Raw genomic sequence first — 23115 nt, 5'->3', positions numbered from 1 at the left:
AAAAATCAAAAATGAAGGGAAGGGTTGCATATTTTTGCTTTATGACTGCAGAAATGGTATCTTCCCATGGTGTTTCATTTTTCCTGCCTATAACATATTACTAAAATTTCCTGACCTATGGGGGGTTCGAACCTGTGTTCTCCTGCACCTAAAACCCTACTTCTAACCCTACAGCTACCAGTACTACAAGAAGTAAAGGGCATAAAATGAATTCTTATAATTTGCTTGCAGGCTCGTGTTGTTAATTGCTTTGATTTAGGCTATGTCAAAAAAATTTACGAATGTTTTTTGCTATAAAAAATTCCTTGAAGTGGATTTTTTTAAATTTTAGTAAAACCAAAAATTTTAAATCTAAATTCAGAAATTTTGTTAATTCTACTTCAGAAATAAAATAAAAATAAGAAAATCAATTTAAAAAAATCAATATCCATTAGGTAAATTGAAATTTTTTTTTTAAATTTAAGTATGTATTGAATAAATTTGTGAATTGACTTTTTTATTTTCATTGATTTGGAAAAAATTATTTTGTAACATAGAATTTTATATCTGAGTTTAGCTTTACAATTTTTGGTTTCACTGGAATTTTTTTCGATCCACATAGGTACACATTCAGAATTTTTACAATTATTTTGTATCTATTAATTTTTTTAAAAATTGAATTGAAAATGTATTTTCAAAATACCCAATTTTAGGTACTAGGTATTGAAGATACCTACAACTTTTTGAGGGAGGGGGGGTTCGAAACTTGAGTGGCTGCTTGCAGTAATTATTTCAAAAATTGAGAACATATTTTTGGATTTAGCATCAGAATTTTTGTTCTTAAAAATTATTCTGCTTAGATTTTTATGATAATTCGGTTCAAAATATTATTTTAAAATAAATTGTTTCCTTTTTGAAATTGTCGATGACTGTGGAGAACTTTTTTTTTTTAGAAAGTTTGAAAAAAGCACCTTTTTTGGGGAGGGGTACTTTGTTGGTTAAAAATATTTATTAATCTTACCTATAACCTTTTTTTTTCAATTTCAGTGATTGCTGTGAATTTAAAAATATTTAAAAATAGGTACCTACCTCGCAAAATATTTCGCATTTGTTCTTTTTTTTTCCTTTTTTTTTTACAGAATTTGACTGAGTGTAACGATTTTTTTTTGAAATCGGAAAAAATGAAATAGGTACCTACTTTGAAAGAAAAACTATAGTAAAAACAAAAAAAAAACGATTTAAAAATGTTGAAAAATTTTAATTTTCAATTGGATTCTAAAAAAAAATCCATACTAGGTAGTAATTATGATTTTAGTTTAGGTAATTTTAAACTTTAAAACCACCAAAATATAGCTACTAATTATTTCAATGAAAACTTCAAAATTTTGAGCACTGAAAAAAAACATAGGTACACTTGAATTTTGTATCACTTCAACCGAATTGTAAAAAAAAAATAGCATCTGTAATGTCTTGCGCAAGCGCATGATGCTGATGTTGGCAAAAAATTGCCAAAATGTTGACAATATTCTTCTAAGGAAGTTATTGCCAACTTTTTGACAATTTATTGCCAACTACAGCAAGATGCGCATGCGCAAATAAAATACGTGGCAATGTTTTGACATTTGGGTGGCAATTTTCTCTTACCTTCATTTTTTATTTCGTAGGTGCCAACTTTATACTCAAAAATGCCAATGTGGCAGTAAAAACGGCAAAAATAATTGCCACTGCGCTAATCGGGATGCTGGAGGAGTATTCATATAAGTTATAAGACACTAGCAGGAGAGAGATCCGACAGGCTCAAGATCGATGCACAGAATGATTTTTGTGTCGAACTGGAAACTGAACTTGACCAAGAAAAGTGAGCTGATGGTTCAGATGTCCTTGACTGACTAGTGTGGTTTTTCGGCACTGTGTCAATGCTGGACAATGTCGGCATCGTTACTGTGTCAGTTGGCCAATTTTAACGATGAGCTTGACCATGAAAAGTTCGCGATTCGTATGGCCTTGCTAGGTCGGCTGTTCTGTTCATCTCCGAGCATATGATCGTAAAAAATTCTCCAGAATTTTATGCAATTTTTACCTATGGATATGCGGCATCTTTGACGGCATGCTCTTTGACATCTATAACTTATGCTTTGACAAAAGTGATTAGTGTAATTTCGGCAATTAGTACAAAGAGTCTGTAGGGTGGTAGGAAGGGGTAAGCGGTGGTATGAAGCTTAGTGTAATGCAAAAATGTCCGAGAATGATGGTTTTGTTTGTCATAAAGCGATAATTTTATTACACTCAATGCATATGTAGTTGACATAGGTAATGGTTTCTCTTTGAGTTAGGTCAGTTTCGCCGCCTGTAATTTCCAGAAAAGTGGCGAATTTTACATTTGCTTTGATTTTTGCCGCAAATGCTAATTAGTGACCAGACCTTGAGAAATTAGTACCAATGTCAAGTACATAATTTGACCTAAAAATAGATTTTATTATACTAAAGCTTATAGGAAGACGAACTATCAAGCCATAATTTTGTTTAAAACTATTGTTCTCTCTTCTTACTTCAGTAGGAAGAAAAAGTCGTAAAATTATGTAATTTTGTCGGCATCTCTTTGATCAGAGAGCCTTGAGGTGGTTTGTGGTGGTCAGGGTGACATTTCCATGCTCGTATGTGAGACATGGCGTCAGATACACCTTGAAAATATAGGCTTAAAGTCACCCTCAAGTCGCCATCTTCGTCTGTAAGGACAAAAGGACGACCTAAAACGTGGTCTTTTCAGCTTATTTCATCACGTTTTTCATGATTCTCGGCTAAGAATACAAAGAGATGAAAAATCCACTCTCAAAATTTCGAAATTTTTGGTGTAAAATTTTGATAAAATGCGTTTCGGAAGAGAGAAAATATGCCTAAAATAGTGCATATCACAGATATTTCTAATATCTAAGAGGGTGATGAAATATTCTCCAAATTTGTTCTCGTAATATACAAGGCAATTTTTGGGTAATATTTCGAGTTAATGCTGGTCATTTTTGGATTTTCGTGTTTGAAAATTGTGAAACTCCAAAAACAAGAAGTATTTATTTGGGAACTTATAGTTAATGCGTTCTAAAAAAGTGAATTATTTTGATGGTATCATTTTTTACGACACCAAAATGATCCTCAAAATAAATTCTGACCATACAGAGAGTGTTTGAAGTTTTTTCGTCTCTGAGTTACAAAAACTAAAAAATCTGAACACTCTGTGTCTGATGGTTTTAGCCATGGTTATAGTTTATTGTCTTGATGGAGTCATTTTTTACGAAACCAAAATGATCCTCAAGGCAATTTTTATCCAGTATTGAATGTTTAGAACTTTCGTTTTTTGAATTACGAAGTTTCGAAACATCAAACACTGAATTTTTATTTAAAATTAGGGGATAAAATTTTGTGAAATTATCCAACGTGAACTTTCTCTTAGCAAAAAGTTGAGGTTATGATAATTTCAATTTTTGGTGTGAAGTATCTCGAAATTGCAAAAATAAATCTACAAAGTTTCGAAATACTTGACACCTTGATCAAAAGCTTAAGTCTAGATAAGTTTAATTTTGAATGACTAGGAACAATGCATCAGTCGAATTAAATAGATCGATCCTTTTTCCACATGAAAGGGGAGAAAGAACTTACCATTGAATAGACTTGTTTTTTCGAGCCTCGATAATGTCGATGAAATTACTCAATTCGTTCCAGTTTTTGAATTTTTAGATTAGATTGCTTCTTTCTCAATTTGAAGTGATGTGAAGAGTCACGATTTCACTGTGGTTTTCGAGAGGATCGTCTTCCATTGAGGCTAGTCAGACACTCAGTCTTGCTCAATTTGGAAGAGTCTTTTCTCTAATTGCACATTATACGTCGCAACTTTTTCTACACTTCGTCAATTGGGAAATTACAATTTTCATCCAAAATTCTGAGAAGGTTTTTCAAACTCGAATGTCACCTTTTTCAACTTGTAATGATTTGAAATTTCACGATTCAAACTGTGATTTTCGAGGTGACGATCCTCCTCTGAGACTAGTCAGACACACAGTCTTGCTCAATTAGAGGGGTCATTACTCCAATTACACAATTTTTGTCGCAATTTTTCGGCATTACGTCAGTCCGAAAGGTAACAATTTCGTTTGATTCTCTCGCCATTGTGTTTCAAAGGAATATCATTGGCGAGGCACACATGAATTTTATGAGAAATTTCGACATATTTCGTACTCGAAAAAATTACTTAACCTAATAGAAATAAAATTTGGATTGAACTGTGCTATTGTTCTTAGCTTTCTCTGTTCAATATTAACGATGTAATTGTAAAAAATTACTTAATTTGGGGTGCCAAGATTTGTGAACAAATTCGCAAATTCGGCTAAAAGTAAGAAAATTCGTCATAAATAATGCTTACAGGTAGCTTTTTGGTATTTATGAACGATATTAATTTTGTAAAAAAGGGATTAGGAAAATTATAGAATCTGAAGGGATTCGTGTGTTTTACTTATTTTCCGACTTACGTAATTATTATGATGTGAAACATAGAGGTTTTCTGACCAAATCCAGACTTTAATAAAAATCAGTGTTTGGCCAGAAAATATCCGATAATTTTCGTGCACAATATTACATAAATCGAAATATAAGCCCCACGTTCAGGCGCCAATAATGTAATAGTTAAAGAGGGAAAGAGCGATATAGGTAAAAATTACGTTAATGACTACATGACGTGATCATTAACAATTTAAATGCCTATGTGAAAAATCCAAAAAATATTCCTTAGGGAGGGAATATTTTCCTAAGAACCAGACTAGCTCAGTGAAAAGGCTCTTGGTCTTTCTCCAAATAACCACACATTATAATTGAGATTATTGCTACCAAATAAAACTCAAAACAACTAGTATTGACCTCCTGTATTAGGTTTATATTCAATACAAGTCGAAAATCTTATGAATAAAGGATGCATTATTCCTAAATCTAAGAAGGGAGACTGTAGAGGAACAAATCTCTATAGCTCTAAAGAAAATAAGATACATAATAATCATACAAGTATCAATTATCATTTAAAGTACAATTACGAAACGAGTATAAATGACAGTATTTAGTCATCTCGCTGTCATTTAAATTAATTACGATAAGGTTATAATTAATTCTGGCTGGAGGAACGCACTCCATAATTTGAAAAGGCTTTATTTCATTACCTTACTATTCACGTTAGTTATCTCTTCGGTGGCTCACCAAAACTAGGCCAATCGATAACTATGATTTAAAGTTGTACATATTCATCTGGGTACACTCTCCCAAGTCCGGAAATCGGGAGGTGATCCTAAATACCGAAATATGGGTCACTCCTTTGATTTATTCCACATATTTACGTTAAAATACACAATTTTATCCAAACAAGCGGAGAATAAAAAAGATTTAATCAAAGAGCGAGGATGGACATAGTCCATAGTTGACACGAAGTCGGTCGTTGACGAGAAGATCTATCGCGGCCGCGGATTGAACTTAAAGTGAGAATCGACCAGAATTCACCTAGAGACATACCCTATGCGAATCTGGGAAATGTAGGTAAAAATCACCTCGTAACCTTCAAATCTCAACGAGGTAAAAAAGTAGTTTTCGCGGGAAACGATAGATATTTTAATATCTACGATACCTAGTTATTATAAGAATAACTAGGTAACGTGGTGAGTACGATAAGCACTACTATACGTAGTGGAGGCATTCCTGCTCATCACACTAAAATTGCTAAGAAATTTGTTGAAATGTAATTAAAATAATTAAAATTGATTAGAAATTGAAGAAACATGATGAAAACTGAGCAAAATGCGACAACAAAAATTCTCAGTTATAAAAAAGTTGTTGAAAATGACGAAAAATTTATGAAATATTTTCAAAATGGAATGAAATTGCCAGTATCATGAATAAACTGTGAAATTAACGTATAAAGCACTTGAAAGCTACCAAAAATTTATGGAATATTAATTATTTTGCTAAAAAATTCCCAAAAATTGCTGAAAACATCGTTAAAACTTGTTTGAAGTGCAAAAAACTTACATTATAAATTGATGAAAAAATTTGAAAAGTTGAGCATAAAATGAACAAAATTGAAAATTGCAAAAAAGTCGATAAAAAACTGATGAAATTTTGACACATTTACTCACTAAGAATTGCAAAAATCGTTAAAGTGAAAAAAATTTATAAAGTAGGTATCTCAGAATTTACACAAAATGTCGTCAGAATCACACACGTAGTATTGATCAAAATATCATTGTAAAATGGAATAGGTAAAAAAAAATTAAAATTTTTGAAAATGCATCAAATTTTTAATCCCAATTTCAACAAAATAAGATTAAGTTGGCACTAATTGCTTGAAGAAAAAATTACCCAAAGTTGACGTAGTATGTACCTCAATTTTTGAGAAAAATGTCAGAAAAATCATGTCGTCCATAATCATAAGAACGAGGAGCAAAAAATGATTTGCGAAAATGATCGATGGCACCATGACTCATAATTGCTATGAATCATAAAAGAATCACGAAATCACTGCCAAAATGATGATTCGAATCATGTCTTAAAAAATGACTTCTATGAAATCCTGATATTTTAAATTCAAATCGTGATTCGAATCGTCCACCTACACGAGTCTCAATTGCGTGAAAACTGAAACTTTGAAAAACCAACATGTCAATTTGAGAAATCCTAAAGAGGATTGAAGTCACGATGTACTTATTTGATTCGGAACAAGCTGTGAATTTTCAAATAGCATCAAAGTAATATCAAAGCGAATTGGTGTTTTCCATTGACAGATTGATAATGTGTAGGCTACATTGGCTTTGAAAATGATTAATAAGAAAATTCTTCAATACAAAAGAATTTTTGGATCTTAGTAATCTGTCTTACCCCCGTTAAACACAAATCACAAAAAAGTAAATCAACCATTAAAGTAGGTCGAAATTGGAAAATATCATCTGGAAAGTTTTGAAATGCCGTATAATTAATTAAAAAGTGTCTTCGGAAGTGTCAACGATCAACCTGATATAGCAGCCAAGTTGAGAGATAGCGAAATTACAAATTTAACGAATATACTGTAATATTTCGTCAGAGAGAATTGGTTAAAAATAGAACTAACGAAAAACAGAGAAACTGTAAAATTTGGTAAATGAGTTTTCAACGTTTAAATTTTTGAAACCCCATTGTAGGGTAGTTTTTGTTCGACGGAAATAGCTAGAAATTTTTACCGTAGAGAAAACTCCTAATCAATTAAACATACAGTATTCTCATCAAAGGTGGCATTTTTTCGTAGGCTCACACACAGTGAAAATTGCCATTCTACTACGTTCTACGTTTATCTGCAATTCGCTACTTCGGAACTTGTAATTATTTAGGTAACCAGTTAACCGAAAATATTTCACGAATTAGAGGCTACCTAATCGTTTCGCGCAGGTTGATGTAAAAAAACAAGACATGGACATGCACACACAGACACTCGCGTTTGTTGAATTTTGAGAGGAAATTTTCACACAGACCAAGAGGAAGTCTATAATCAAAGAGAACATCTTTCATTTTCATAGTCATTTATGATAAAAGACTGGCATGCCAATTTCATTCGAAATTCTACATTATTGATTTTTCTGCATAACTTATTGTACATACATGGGACACGATTTATTATCAGCAGACATTTCATGGATTTGTGTTCGTAGTACGTACGAGTGGGTACAAAATACAGTCTATAGGAGCTCAGCTGTTTTCGTACAGTTTTTCACGTCAACAAATTATTCATACTGACGCAAATCAAACTTTTCGTTTAAAAATATTTTCATGAAAAAATTTCGCGCTTTTTGTCAGAGTTTTTATATAGTTGACGCATGTGTCGCGCCTCGTAGCATGATTGAATTAAATAATGTTTTTTGATCGAAGAAGGGTGCTGGCGCGAAATCGTCAGTTTTTTGTACACGTGCTTGTCATTTTTCCCTCTTTTGATTTTTTGGGTTTACGTATTCGTATGCATATACTTACGAGTATATTCGCGTCTGGTTTTGAAAAGTATCACATCTGTTGTACAAACCAACTGAGATGATTTTCTTATTCGTTTCTGCATTGGACAAAGCTATATACGATCATGTATCAGCCCACACGTATAATTGCTGTAGAAAAAATAGGCCACCTTGCATTCATGAACTTACTTTCACCCTCATCCGCCATTATTAATTATATTTTTTTCAATTTTTTAAACTTGATTTTTTTTAGTTTAGATACTTACCTAGATAAAGTAATTTGTCGGTAATATCAAAAACTGAATGAATAAATGCCCACACTTGAGTACCTACCTATTGGTATTACAGATCATGATTTTACAAACACAAAATTATAAATCTATCGAATCAATTCATACCATTTTCTCGTACGGACCTTCATAGTAGGATAATTCCCCCAAAAAATTAAATGGGATGTGAAAAAATGTCAAAAGAATAATGCATACCTACTCCGTTCGCCGCAAATATTGCACTAGCTAGTAGCTGTGTATAGTGTGTATTATATTTACGGCAAACTGAGTATGCAATTTTATTAACACCAACAGATTATCTTCAAACCTAATTCAATACAAACAGGAACCAAAAATAGAGATATGTCTTCTGATTTCGTTCAGATTTTCTCACGAAAATCGTCCGAAGATTTTCCAAGATTTTTGCCCTGCCCTGATACTTCAAAGGATAGGAAGTGAGTCTTGTAAATTTTTCACACAGCGATTCTTTTCTAAATTGTCAAAATTTAAAAATCGTATTTTCATGCCTGGTTGAATTTGGAAGGAAATCCATTTCACAGGGGTTTAAAAGGAATATTGGGATATTTAAAATCAGCACCTGGGTAATTCTCAAAAAAAGGGTCAATTTTGATGTGCATAATTTTGAAAAACAAAAATAATTTTTTTGGAAAATTTCAAGTGGGAATCATTTGTATAGGTGTCCCAGATCCCTTTTCTAGTGTTGGCCTCAATTCAATCCCCCCTACTGTGGGCCCTGGCCTCCCTAAAACTGTGATAATCAGGATTCGACCCTCATCGATGTGTAATATGTCAATTGATATGTTTTCGAGGTCGTAGAATTCGAATCTGGAGTTAATTTTTTTGTAGAGGTGGAGGGGGAGGTATGGGGAGGGAGAAAATGTCAAATTCTGCTTATACATACATATTATCGTGTATATGTCGATTAATGTTTTTGAGGCCGCAGAGTTCGAATATGGATTTATTTTTTTGGTAGAGGTGCTGGTGAGGCGTAGGGAGGGGTAAAATGTCAAATTTTGCTAATATTATCGTGTAATATGTCGACTAGCGCGATAAAAGTACAGCTGTCTGAAATTTGGCCAAGTCGAAGGACAATCTCAACATTTTTTCGTTTCTAGCCTTACTTACTGGACATTATTTGATTTTAAACACGTAATAAATGTTTACTTATCATGTAGAATAACTTCCCTTTCTCAATCATCGTTTTTGGCGGGTTCATTAGGGTAAATAAAAACGCAAGCCGAAGGACACAGATTTTGCGAAATATCAAAACTTCACAGATAAGTACGATCAGAACGAGCGGTAATGTAGTTTTTTAAAAAAACGGTGCGGGGTAATATTTCTATGAGAACAGTGAACCAGTGCAGCCATTCACCAGAAAAAAATGTTGGATTGGGAAGCTACCAAAAATAATTGAAAATTGCTCTAAAATTTGCGCAAAAAGTGTGTGACAGTTTTCAAATGTGAAATGTGAGCTTCATATGGACTTATTGCAATTGTCATTTGCACAATAATGAACCTTCGTGTTCTATGATAATGAGAATGTGTCAATTTTTCCAAAAAAAAAATGAAGTTCCATGACACTTTATAACAATCATTTTCAAAAACATGGCGTGTGACAGCCAAGTCGAAGGACATTTGGGGTATAAAATCAAATGTACACCAATGAAAGGAGGGGCTAAAAATCTCAATACCACATGTGAAATGTGTGGGGGGTGATCATTGAATGGACCAAAAAAAAAAAAAATTCATGCTAAAACCTTTGAGAAATTTGCCATGTACACGATTTTTACCTTTTTTTGAGAATTACCCACCTAGATACCTAATTTAAATTTGAAATTATTCAATATGAACTTATGGACTTCAAACCCCTTTCTCCACCGGTGCCCTCTAACATCGGGTAGGTAACCGAAAAATTGAAAATGACGAGTAATACATCGTTTGTTGTATTTTTGAGGGTGCTGATTTCAAATTTTCATTAATTTTTGGATACGCCTGTTAATCAATCGCTTTTCTAGCGCCATAATTTTGATAACAAAAATTGAAAAAAATTATGCATGTTCATAATAAGATGTGACAACTTATGATTTTTACTGATTTAGAATCGATATGAGCTCGAATACGTAAGGTAAAGTGTCCAAATGTGGCCACGTTCAGGTTTTTTTTTTTTTTTTTTTTTTTGAATAATCCTACCTGGCAAGCCTTGAATGAAATTTATTCGCTTCATAATCACATTAGAAATGTAGAGAGAATTTAGCATCTATTTAAAACCTTATTTTTAAAAAAAATTGATCAAATTTCTGCGCAAAATATTTCGTTTTTAAAATTACAGTTTTTTGGCCTCATTTGAATTCGTGAAAAGCCTACAACTTCGAAAAATCTGCTGGAGGCTCAAGAACTGCTCAAAACGGTTCGAAACAGTTTTTAATCGATTCGGGAGAGAAGGAGGAAGGGTCCAAAGTTTGGGTGCATACCAAAACCCAGCTTTTTATATTTCCAACTTCATTAGATAATTTTTTTTGAAAATTTCAACTTCGAAAAATCTGCTGTATAGAAATGTCTACGTAGTTTGGTGATGTGTGGTATAATTGAGCTGAAGGAGTTACCTATTCACATTTGGAAGCTTACTTTGCTCAAAGAAGTTTATATTTCCTAATAAAAAATAATTTATTTTTAATTTTTTCCCAAAAACTCGCCAAAAATCTTAAAATGAACTTTGGGATTTGAAATTTTGGCTGCGGGAGTTCCAAGACATACCTACTCTTTCGATCCAGCTTCAAGTTTTGTCCAAATCAGAGAGTGCCAGCTCAAAAGGTTCCTTATTCGGTAAAACCTACATTTGTTTTTCATGAATTTTTGATACGATTCAATGTTTTTACTCATTTAAATACCTAGTAAATTACGATATAAATTCATTCATTTTCGCACCATATGTTTCGGGAGATCCTCGCTAGGTACCTTTTTCTTGAGGGTCCATGAAAAAGGTCTCAATTCGACGCATCCTACATAAAAATTTGTGAAAAATGAAAGAAATTCAATCTTTTTTCTCAGGAGGAACCCACTGGCCACCAATTTTTAGTGGCTGGAACTCAGAGTATGACCGCGTGCCCCAAAAAATGAATCACCATATTTGACCTTAAAAGTACAATTTGATGCTTTGAGTTCGGTCTCTAGGAAATTTTGAAATGCTGTATAAAAGGGGTTCTCAAAATTACTTTTTTGATTTTTCGAATGCTTGTTCGAGTTTTATACCGGTAATCGAAAACTACTCGTATATTATACGTAGGAGTTGATTTATGCAAATACTCGCCAAGACGCCGCCCAACATCAACTAGTACAGTGAATAGTTTTTAAAAAGCAATTGCACTTTATTGTTTACGCCGTCGAGTAGAACCGACCGAGATGTTTGTTTAAATTTGCTCATTATTTTTGTAAAAGCTACGTTTGGAAAGTTTTTGCGTGAAAAACATCTCATTACTTTTGAGAAAAGGAAAGAAGAAAAGTTAGGTGTTTTCAGAGTTACTTGATTCTTTGTTGAAATTTTCCCCCTGTCAACTTTTTCGCTCATTTTGAACACAATCGTTTAAAAGAAATATTAACAAAATCAAGGAAGCATTTTGAAGAAAATAGGGGAAAAAGCTACACCGCTTTTCTTTTTTTCGCCGTCTCTTTCTCTTTCTTTTCTTCAATAAATTGGCAGCGCTTATCATCGTACAGCTGAAAATAGTACATAGTTACTCGAAGCACTTTTCGGCGTGTATTTTGTATAATTTCCCGTTTTAATGGTGGCCTGGCCGTTAACCTCCGTGACTTGAGCGAATTTTTATTTTATTTTCTGATTTTATCGATGTATGTTTAAACATTCGTGAGGAAAATATTCGTGTGAAGGTCGTCTGGCTCTAGAAGGGAAAAAAGAGAACGTTTCCGTAGACCGCGGTTTAAACGTGCGTAGGTTTTTATGACCGTCGGCATATAATTTTTAATTTAATCAGGTAAAAATTAAAAACAATTATTTTCACCTTTGGTTAATTTATTAGGCGTTAAAAAATTTTTATCCGGCATTAAAATTCATTTATCCTGCGTGTTGCGTATAATAATGGAATTTAAACCGCGGAAGCTGCATTGTAAATTACCATCTATTGTTACCGACATATCTGACAAAGAATAATGATTATGTATGTCACAGTAGGATACGCGTTTTCGTCGATCTGTTGTTTTTTTTTGCTCTGTTGCAGATGGGTAGGTACCTGTACTTTTTTTTCGCTTTGAAACGACGTTTTTATTTTTCATAATTTAACATTAAAGAATTTCACATGACGAAGTGATGAAGGTGTGGTAGTTATGCGGCAACATTGCTATGTAGTCGACAAGGCAACACGTTAAAAATGACCATTGAAGTCGAGTCACGTTTGCAGCATCACAAATGACCATCGTTGCAGGCAGTGCCGGATTTCCCCATTTTACCAACCCCTTCCTTGGTGTATTCTTTTTCACGTCAGTACTTTATATCTATCACCCTAGGACGCTGATCTTTTCATTTTTTTTCCTCCACCATTATATGCCCACGTCCGAAAAAAAGCAGGTAATTTGGTCTGTGAATGTTGCTTTATTATCATCCCCTATACTATACGTATATTTTTTTACATCGATGTTTTTTTTCTTTCTTTTTTTTTGGTGTATTATAGATATACACTGTGTATATGGTTAGTAAAAAAAAAATAGAAAAGGAAAAGGACGTTACCATAAAGTCACGTGGTAATGAATTTCCGTTATTAAAGGTTTCATAATTCGCGTCTGAAATTATAAAACAATGAATCATCATTTGGTCTTAAAAGTACAGATTGGCGCTTCGCGCGTATCCCTGGTTCTTTTACACGCTTCCTCCTCGTATTTTTTTGTATTGTGATTAAACGATGTTTTGTGGGAGGAAAAAAAATGCTTTGTTCGAGATTTTTTTGCTGCGAATTGTGTCATTTTTCACGAATTATTATATGCTTTTTTGATGATATAGTTTTGATGACATAGTACTTTTTTTCATGCATATTGTAGCTACTGTAGCTGGCGATTAGCGCGATGAATATTTTTTCAATGAAATAATGAATTTGGGTGAAGAATTCGCATAGTCTTCGACGACGACGATACGAGTGTATTTGTAGTCAAAGGTTCAGGTGCGTGTGAATAATCGTATTTTCAAAATTGGGGGTCAAACTTGAAAAAAAAAATATCCTACCTCTAATAAAAATTCGGTTTTGAAATTTTTTACCAGTTCTGAGCTGCTTCAGGATGGTTTTATTTTTCTAAAAGATGCTCAGAAATTTTTTTGGTATCTCATCAGGTCCTAATTTTGAAAAAAAAAGAAGTACATACTATAAGGTTGAGACGAGAATGGAGGTTAAATTTAAAATTAAAAAAGAGTAGAAAAATAAGAAGTTGAAGTGTCCAACTGTGGCCACTTTGTGTTCAATAGGAAAACTTAGTAAAAGCCAAGCAGGAATTTTGGTGGGTAAGTTTGATAATTTATACCTAAGGTAAGGTTCTGAATCACTTCACTCATTGAAAAAAGTTACATCCCAAAACATTTTCAAGCGAGCAGGAAGTTGGTTCTTCAATATATTTTTAGATGGAAAACTTACATTATAAGTAGGTATACGTACTTACCTAAATCGAGTGTGCAGACATGCAGGTCAATGACCTCCAGACAGACATACGACTTTGGGAAACTATACAGGTAGGTCAGTAACTTTAAGGTCCGGGTAGACGGGTCAATGACCTTAAGAGGCCAGATCTATTCGTCAGATGAGAGGATGCCCAATTAGCATCAACTAATGGGTCATAATATTGTCATGAATAATTTTTTTGTCAGCCTATCCAGAGTGATTTGAAGTTCTTAGAGAGAATTGAAAAATTTCTGGAGGCTCCAAAATGCTTCAAAAGAAGTATGTACCTATATGTACATATATATGTTTTATGAACAAAGTCCGAAATTGTACAATTCGGGGATAGTAAGTTCAGCTGATTTTGTGTCATCTCCGAAGTGTCCGGACTAAGCGTGAATGTTCCTTTTTCATTGGGCTTGGTTCTTACCATGCCCGAAACGTCCGGACAAAGTGTTCTACTTGGTACAAATTGTGTTGTGCAAAGTTCGAAATACGTATAGTTTTATAATGAATGAATTCGAATTACATGCCTTTATTTTATATTACATAGATAACAATGAATTTCAAAACGAATAATTTAGAAACGAAGTGATTAATTTTTTTAATCGTTTGTAAACGATTTACAAAAAATGAATCAATTCGTTCGTGAACGATTCACCAAAACTGAATAAAAATATCAAGGAAAACTTGATCAATTCGTTCGCAAATGATTCACTAAAAATGAATCAATCCGTTCGTGGGTTCGTGAAAGATTCACCACAACTGAATCAAAATGACAAAAGAAGCTTGATCAATTCGTTCGAGAATGATTCATTAAAAATGAATCAATTTGTCCGCGAATGATTCCTCACCGAAAATGGATCAATTCGTTCGCGAATGATTCACCAAAAATGAATCAACTCGTTCGCGAATGATTCACCACCAAAAATGAACCAATTTGTTCGCAAATGATTCACTAAAAATAAATCACATCGTTCGTGAACGATTCACCAAAACTGAATCAAAATGTCAAAAGAACCTTTATCAATTCGTTCGCGAATGATTCACTAAAAATGAATCAATTTGTTCGCGAATGATTCACCGCCGAAAATGAATAAATTCGTTCGCGAATGATTCACCATCACCACCAAAATGAACCAATTCGTTCGCGAATGATTCACTAAAAATGAATCAATTCGTTCGCGAACGAGATTTTCCAGAAAATGAACCAATTCGTTCGCGAATGATTCACTAAAAATGAATCAATTAGTTCGCGAACGAGATTTGCCAGAAAATGAACCAATTTTTCTACATAAACAATTCTTTTGAAAACAAATCAACTGATTAATAGATATGAATATTATCTTGTTATCTAATATGGCATACTTAATAAGGCATATAATTCGATGAAAACTACCTATATTTCGAACTTAGCATAACACAATTTATACGAGGTCGACAAGCCCAATGAAAAAGGAATATTCACGCTAAGGCAGCACTTTTCTGAGATGGTACAAAATCAGCTGTACCATCCCCGTATTGTACATTTTCGGACTTGGTCCATAACATATGTATTATATGGTTGTTGATGATGAGTGGGAGTTGAATTGAATGCATTATCCATATAGGTATTCAGTTTACTAAAACCTTTTTGAAAAATCTTGAATTTCCAAAGTGAATGAAGTCTCAAATTTGAATTTTTTTTCTTCAATATCTCACAATCTAATTTTTCAGATGAACTGCTCATTTGAAAAATCCTAAAAATTATACGTTGATCTTCTTCCAGACTTGAAGGGGTTAAATACCACTGAACGTACTTGTTTGGATTCCAATTTTTTTTCAAAATGGTGCTTCAAATTAGTACGATACGCAATGTCATTGGTAATAATGTTTCAAATAAAATTGGTTAAACGAGTTCCAAAATACTCCTTTGAATAATCATCGATTCAAAGTTTGAAGAAGTTGAGTTGGCCTGTTTCAACTCTCTTTCATATAATGATTTGAATCGACTGAAGAGTTGATTCATCCGCAAAAAGAGTTTGCCTAACCCTGATCCAATCCAAACACTACACATCTTCTATAGTGTAACATAATATACCTACTTAGGTACACTGCACATGATAACTATCAAAGAAAATACCTACCTATTACACGCGGATCGTTAATTACACATTTAATGAATTACAAGAACCAAAACACTAGTGTGGTATTGTTAAAAGGCCAAGGTTAATTTCACCGACAACAGGCACCCTCTCGTATACGTTTACGTACACTAATTTCACCATCTCGATGTGCTCGGGTCTTTTCCTGCCAACGCAAATAGGCTTTTTGTAAAACACATTCATAACATACGAGTCCGCAAGTGTACACATCGCAGCCGCATGATTTGCATATTTTTAAAAAGTAATTTACATTCAAAGGAAATTTCCTCCGTGGCTCGTATGTACATACAAGAATTTTTCGTCATTATACTCGTAATATACGTTTTGAAAATTACACCCGAAAGGTTTCCCTATCAGGTTAATTTATTCGAGTGTAATTTAAATTGTCATATTCGAAAGACCATTTCCTAGGGAAATCGTAAGAAGATCGTGTTCATTCCCTCGATTTCAATTGTTGCAATGCTCGTCCTTTTGATTTTTCTCACATGCCAGTTGATTTTTTTTTAAAAACCAAAACTAAGTAAGATGGAAAATACTTGATGAAAAAATTTTGAATCAGAGAAGTTTGTCATTTAGCTCATATAGGCTCCTTTGGAACGTAGGAACAATTAATTTCCATCGATTTTTCTCCATTCAATTTTTTCGATTTGATGCGATTTGATTCGCCAAAGACATCATATTTTCTGCCTCGAACAATTTACCAAGCCGAATATTTCCACCATCTTAATTCATATCACGAGAAAATCTTCGGACTGTGAAGACAAAAGAGATGATCTTTTTAAAAAGAAGCCACACTGCTACGTCTTTTTTCTTTTCAGTAGAAATACACGCGTGCTAAAAATCACATAAACCTATGCCTTGCGGGCAATTTACAGAAGGCGTATTTTCGTCTTCTCAAAATAATAGGCAATTTACGTTATAACGATATTTTAGCCGATTGTTTGATAAAATTACGCAATAAAACGTGTTCAATTTTAGTTCAATATTGAAAAAAACAACACAAATCGTCAACTAATCCGAAACTTTGATTAAGCAACTTTTTCACCCACGTGTAAGAAAAATGGGCGAAATTTTTTTGTTCGAGAGTTGATAAAATCACCACGGTTGTTGTGGTTTTCACGTTTTTGATGCTGTTGGAAAATAAACCGTCGCTGGCGACATAAAAGATGGTATGTTTTTCAGTCGATTATACGTGTGTAAATTGTGTTTTGAAAAATGTCGCCGACCACCACCATCATCGACAATACGTCGACTAATAGTGAAGATTTTTTTGTAATCAAAGATTCGACTTGACATATTCTTCCTCGTGAAAAATACTGCACTTCGTATAGTTTCCACTGCTGCGGTCTTATTTTTCTTTTCATTTCATCGCGTCGAAGACGACGCGACGGGTCCACGTGAAGATGTTTATTTAAAACGGAGGATGTATAGTATAAGTACAATGGCGAGCTTATCCTATACCGAAGATAAACAAGTTGAAAGAACTTTCGGCTAAAGCTGAAGTTTACTTATGTATAAATTAAAACGACTCGCTATTCATTCCAATCATTGCGTGGTTCGGGTAACCATTAAAAATAATAAAAAGCTTTAATTAAAACGCACGTGCCGTTTAAATTTGAATACCTCTCAATGAACGGCGACTCGACTCGGTATTTCGCTAAGCAGTTGTCATTCATAATGAAATAACTTTCGAGATTATAAGATTTCGAAAACGAACATAATGAAAAAACCTGTTACATTTTCCGATTATTCGGCAAGGTTTCTTTTGTTTTTTCAACATTGGGAGGTTTGGATACGACGTCATCGCGTTGTCGTCAACGACGACAATATTAATTTTTTCTTGTTACGAAAAAAAAGTTCGGTATTTCGGTACGATGTCGTCGCTGTAGTTTTAAGGATTCCGCTCGTGTACCAACTTTATCACTATTATCATCGCATTTCGCTAGCGCCGAGAAAAGTATGAAATCCATATTTCTTCTAATCACGCCATATATGAAATAACTGATTAGCCAACGTTATATATTAAATTCAAAATTGACAAACTCGACGCTGCGCACTGCTTTCGTATTACGTGACTTTACTAACGTTTTTTCTTCCCATGCTCTTTTATTTATAGGGATAAAATGTCAAACGGAAATTAGCGAATTTTTCTTCTTTTTTACGTATAGGAAATAACCTAATACTAATCGCGGAATTTTGCATCACTGTGTATCTGAAATGGTGGGAGGCGAAAAGGAAGGAGATATAGCGTCGAGCTGTGACTTTCTAGCTTTAAATAGAGGTAGGTAGGTATCTATCTATCTGAAGTGTTATCTATGTTCAAGTTTGGAATTGACGAAAAAAAGGGAAAGGGAATGAAATAACAAAAATTTAAATAAAATTTCAATTCTGAGAGAAAATTCAAATGTTGCTGAAGCTCCAAGACCAGCTCGAAAATTGTAGGTAGAATCATTTCGAAAGGTTCTCATCAGAAAAGAAATTTTTTTCTGCATTTTTTCTATTCTAATATACCTACTTATAGAAAGTTTGAATGTTCAAAATTTAAGTAGGTAACACGTACGCCAATTCAAAATGGAAAACGTGCCACAGTTTAACAATAGAGTCTTTATAACTCATCAACCACGATGAACTAAAATCTGGCTCACTGAAAGAGCATGTCACAAAGACCTCAGAACCAAATTTTGGGTTGCCGAAGTTGATTTTTCCGAATTATTGAAAACTGTGGAAATAGTCTTCTGACATAGGTAATATATACCTACCTATCTACCAAATTTTCTACCTGTTTAAGCACTGAAATGGACCCCCCCCCATCCTCCCAACCGATTGCTGATCATTATTCATTGATTGGTGGAGAGGAGAGGAGGTGATGGGAAAGAGGTTCGCTTATAGAGTGGAAAAACCCAGTGATGTCGTCATAACGATTTTTTTTCATTTCGTTATTTTGTTTTGTTTTAGAAGTGACCAAATTTTTAGTCTCGTTACTTTTTCTTTGCAAACATTTTATTTTTTCGTTATTACGTTATTTCGTTTCGTTTTTCGTTACACTTTTATTATTGCTTATAAAATGCAAATTCACTCAAGATGAACCTGCAGCTTATTAGATACAATTTCATCAAATCAGGTCCGGATTTCAGTTTTTTCCACTCTAAGCGAACCTTACCCCCACCATCTCCACTCCCCACGATTAAATTCTTATGAATTTTTAAAAATTTGAAATTGCCTAAAGTTTTATTAAAAAAATCAAAATTTGATAAAACAAAACCAAGACAAAAAGCTGAATTAATTCGATTCTTACGCTACATTATTTTTAGCCAAATTTTTTTTAAAAAGTGGGGCTATTTGCGGTAGGCCAGTCATTTTATTTATTCATTTATGTACAATTGTACCTATAAGTTTCAGTCCAATAGTGATTTTCACGTTTTATGACCTGGAGCCTGTTCTAATTGATCAAATTAAATCAAACTTAAGAAATGAAATTCTTTTAGGAGCTAGAATTGACCCCTACAGTTTCGAGGGTGAAAAATGAAAATTACAGAAAGGTCATTTTTTAGGAGAAGCATAATTTGGCCCCAAATCAATGAAAATAGTCCAAATTCATATCATTGGTGAGTATTGTCATTGTAAACAACATATTCAAATCTCAAAATCCTAGGTCATCATCACCTTATGTAAGGTAGAAAAAACCTGATTTTGACCCTATTTTGACCCCCACCTCACCTTTAAAATTAACCTAAGGAGTCCCAATGTCCAGCATACAATGGAATGGTGCCACTTGAGTGCCTTTTGGCGGATTTCAACCTTCTAACCCAATTTGACCCCTCTCCAGGGTTAAAAAAAGTGGATTATTTTGGCCATTTTACGTGTTTTTCGACCTTTAGGAAAGCCTACAGCCCCTCCAAATTGACCTGGAGGGTCCAAATTTTCACAGTACATCGAGAGGATGTACCACAAGTGCCATTTGCTGGTTTCAGCTTTCCAAATTCATTTTACCTCTCTTCAGAGTGAGAAAAATGGATTTTCAGCTATTTTCAAGTTTTTTTTCAACTTTTAGAACACCCTGTACCTCCTTCAAATTGACCTAGAGGTTCCAAATTTTCACAGTACATTGGGAGGATGTACCACAAGTGCCTTTTGCAGGTTTTAGCCTTCCAAACCCATTTGACTTCCTTCATCCAGAGTCAAAACACTGGATTTTCAGCCGAATTTTTAGCCAAATTTTTGTAAAAAATGGGGCTATTTGCGGTAGGTCAGTCATTTTATTTACCTTTCAGAACCAATCGATGGAGATAGTTTTGAGCTCTTTCAGAGACTTCAGCAGATTTTTACATTTTTCTGTGTTCAAAATGTGCTGAATTTTATCTTGGTTCTTCTTACAACAATTTTTCTAAAACAGAACAACCAAAAAATCTTCTGGAGGAGCTCACAAAGTCAAAAGGAATATAAAAGTAACAAGAAATCGATTTAAAAGATCAAAGATTTGTTTTGCCATTTTGATATTTGTTACGAAAAATTGGATGAAAAATGCCTTATTTTATCATTTATTCTATTTTGACTTGAAATGTAACGAAAAAAAAACAACTTTTTTTCGTTATTTGTTTCGTTTTGTGGAAACATTTTGTTTCCATTGCCGTTTCGTTATTTGTAGGTAACTGAAAAAATTCCATTTTTTTAAAATTTTTCATTTCGTTATTAGTTACGTTACAACATTACTGTGGAAAACACTGAAATCCGGCTCTGATTTGGTGAAATTTTAAGCTGCATAAGTTCATTGAGTAACTTTTCATTTTATTATAAAGTACATAACAATAAAAGTGTAACGAAAAACGAAACGAAATAACTCAATAACGAAAAAATGAAATGGTTGCGAGATTGCGACGAAAAAGTAACAAAACTGAAAATTTGGCCACTTCTGAAACAAAACAAAATGAAAAAACGAAAAAAAAAATCGTTGTGACATCACTGCCAAGCATAGATAAATATTATTATTTTTTTGAGGAAAAAATTCAAAAAAATCAAAAATTTTGTGTTCGAAGAGAGATTTCTGAAACTTACAAGAATGGCTATACCCTGTTCTAAACCAACTCGGAATCTAAATTTCACCATTTTGAGCCATTCTGGAGCCTTCAGCGCGATTTTCGATTTCTCCAAAATTTAGAAATTTCTCCAACAGACGTGGAAATCTGTTTAAGCAGCTAAACATCGATTTATGGGCTATTCTCAACCCGTTTAACGAGTTTATTCGTAATTGAGGCCATTTCCATGCAAAAAACATGGAGTGTGTTTTGTAATTTTTTTTTGCTGAACATATCCGCATCTATGCTTGCCATACAAATTCAAAAGTGTACCTACCTATGCTTACACGACACAACATTAGTGTACAAAAACGACATCAACAATACCAGTGCAATGAATAGCATATTCTTAAGCCATTAAGCATCTTCCGACGTTAACAATAATAGATAAAACCTTTCTCGCCTAATCTGAAACGTAATGAAACAATAGCGCGAGGATTCAATATTTTCCTTTACATTGTAGCCACGCTCTTCGTTAGGTAATATTTTGAATCCATTTTCGTTGATATTACATCATTATGAAATGTATCTGTAATAATCCTTTCATTTGTTCAACGTCCACATATTCGAATTATTAATGATACATATACATACATATAGAACGAGTACAACACAACGCCACTAACCATCACGTCTATAGTACTATACATAGTACGTATCACTCTTCTGCACGTATACGTACGTATAATATTTTCTCTCGCTCGTTCAGGTATGTGCGATGTGTGTATATGTTCATTTATGTACATTCGTACCTATATGGACTACATGTAATATACCTATGTATGGGGCAATAACGCAGTAGTTATTGTTTCAATTTATTATCATACTTCATCGAGGGCCTCTAATGAGAATTTGAATCGAATCTTTAAAAACCGATGCGATGGTGGGCTGAAATTGTACGAAATAGTAGGTAAAGTTCTCTATTTCACAAATCAGTAATGCATGCAATTAGTTAGTCAGGCACACAGATTATTTAAGCTGAAAAAAATTCGAATCCCATCTTACAATCGAACGAAATAAAATCACGAAGCATTATGATCCACCTAATTATCGTTCCATGTTATATTTAATACGTTGAAATGAAAAATGTGTTTCGTTTACCTTCAGGCATAGATTATTAAAGTATTTACGAATCAAGATGGATTTTTCCAACTTTTCAAAATATCTTGTCAGCTCTTCATTGACGAGCTTTCTTTCATAAATCATCCAATATTTACAACCCAGCGTACTACTTACATCATATAAACGATCGTTATCTTGTTAGGTGCTTTTGAGTTATACGTTGTTTTTAATTTTTTATTTGCTATAACCAAACAAACGAACGGCTTATTTTATTTCACTTGAAACTCGAAGAAAATATTGAAAGAGGGACTACCTAAAAATCTTTTTTTTAATGATAGCTACTCGTATGCATATCTACTTACTTATAAAAACATTCCTGGCGCAGAACTCCCTCCGTCTATTTCCGAATGAGTACTCGATAATTGAATGCAAAATACCACAAGTTACAACGACAAAATATTTTTCTGGGTACAATTAAAAAAAAAAATCAGGAAAGGAAATGAAAAATTCAATGCTGCCTCTCAATCGTCTAATTTTTAATACGCAAGCTCGAACCTAATTTCCACTTTGAAATTATGCAAAACCATACTAAAAAAGCTATTAAAACGTTTCAAGTCTTTACTATACCTTCAGCATCGATCCATACAAGGTAATTAGCACGTGTTAATTGTATCTTTAAACAGTTGCATAAATACAGATAACAAATTATCGCCGTATATGGGTTAGATATAGCGCTAAAAGCGAAGGAAATACCGAAAAACCTTTCGTTAAAACGAACAGACGTTTATTCGACTAATTTAATTCTCTTTTAAAGATGCTACTCTAACGAACATAATGAGATTTAATTAAATGAACGCAACAAAGTAGGTTTATCTTTTAGTAAAACAACATTTTCTGTTTCATAAATTTACTATGGTGTG

This window comes from Planococcus citri, chromosome 2, assembly GCF_950023065.1.
Source record: "Planococcus citri chromosome 2, ihPlaCitr1.1, whole genome shotgun sequence".
Lineage (NCBI taxonomy): Eukaryota > Metazoa > Arthropoda > Insecta > Hemiptera > Pseudococcidae > Planococcus > Planococcus citri.
This window is presented reverse-complemented; position numbering follows the sequence as displayed.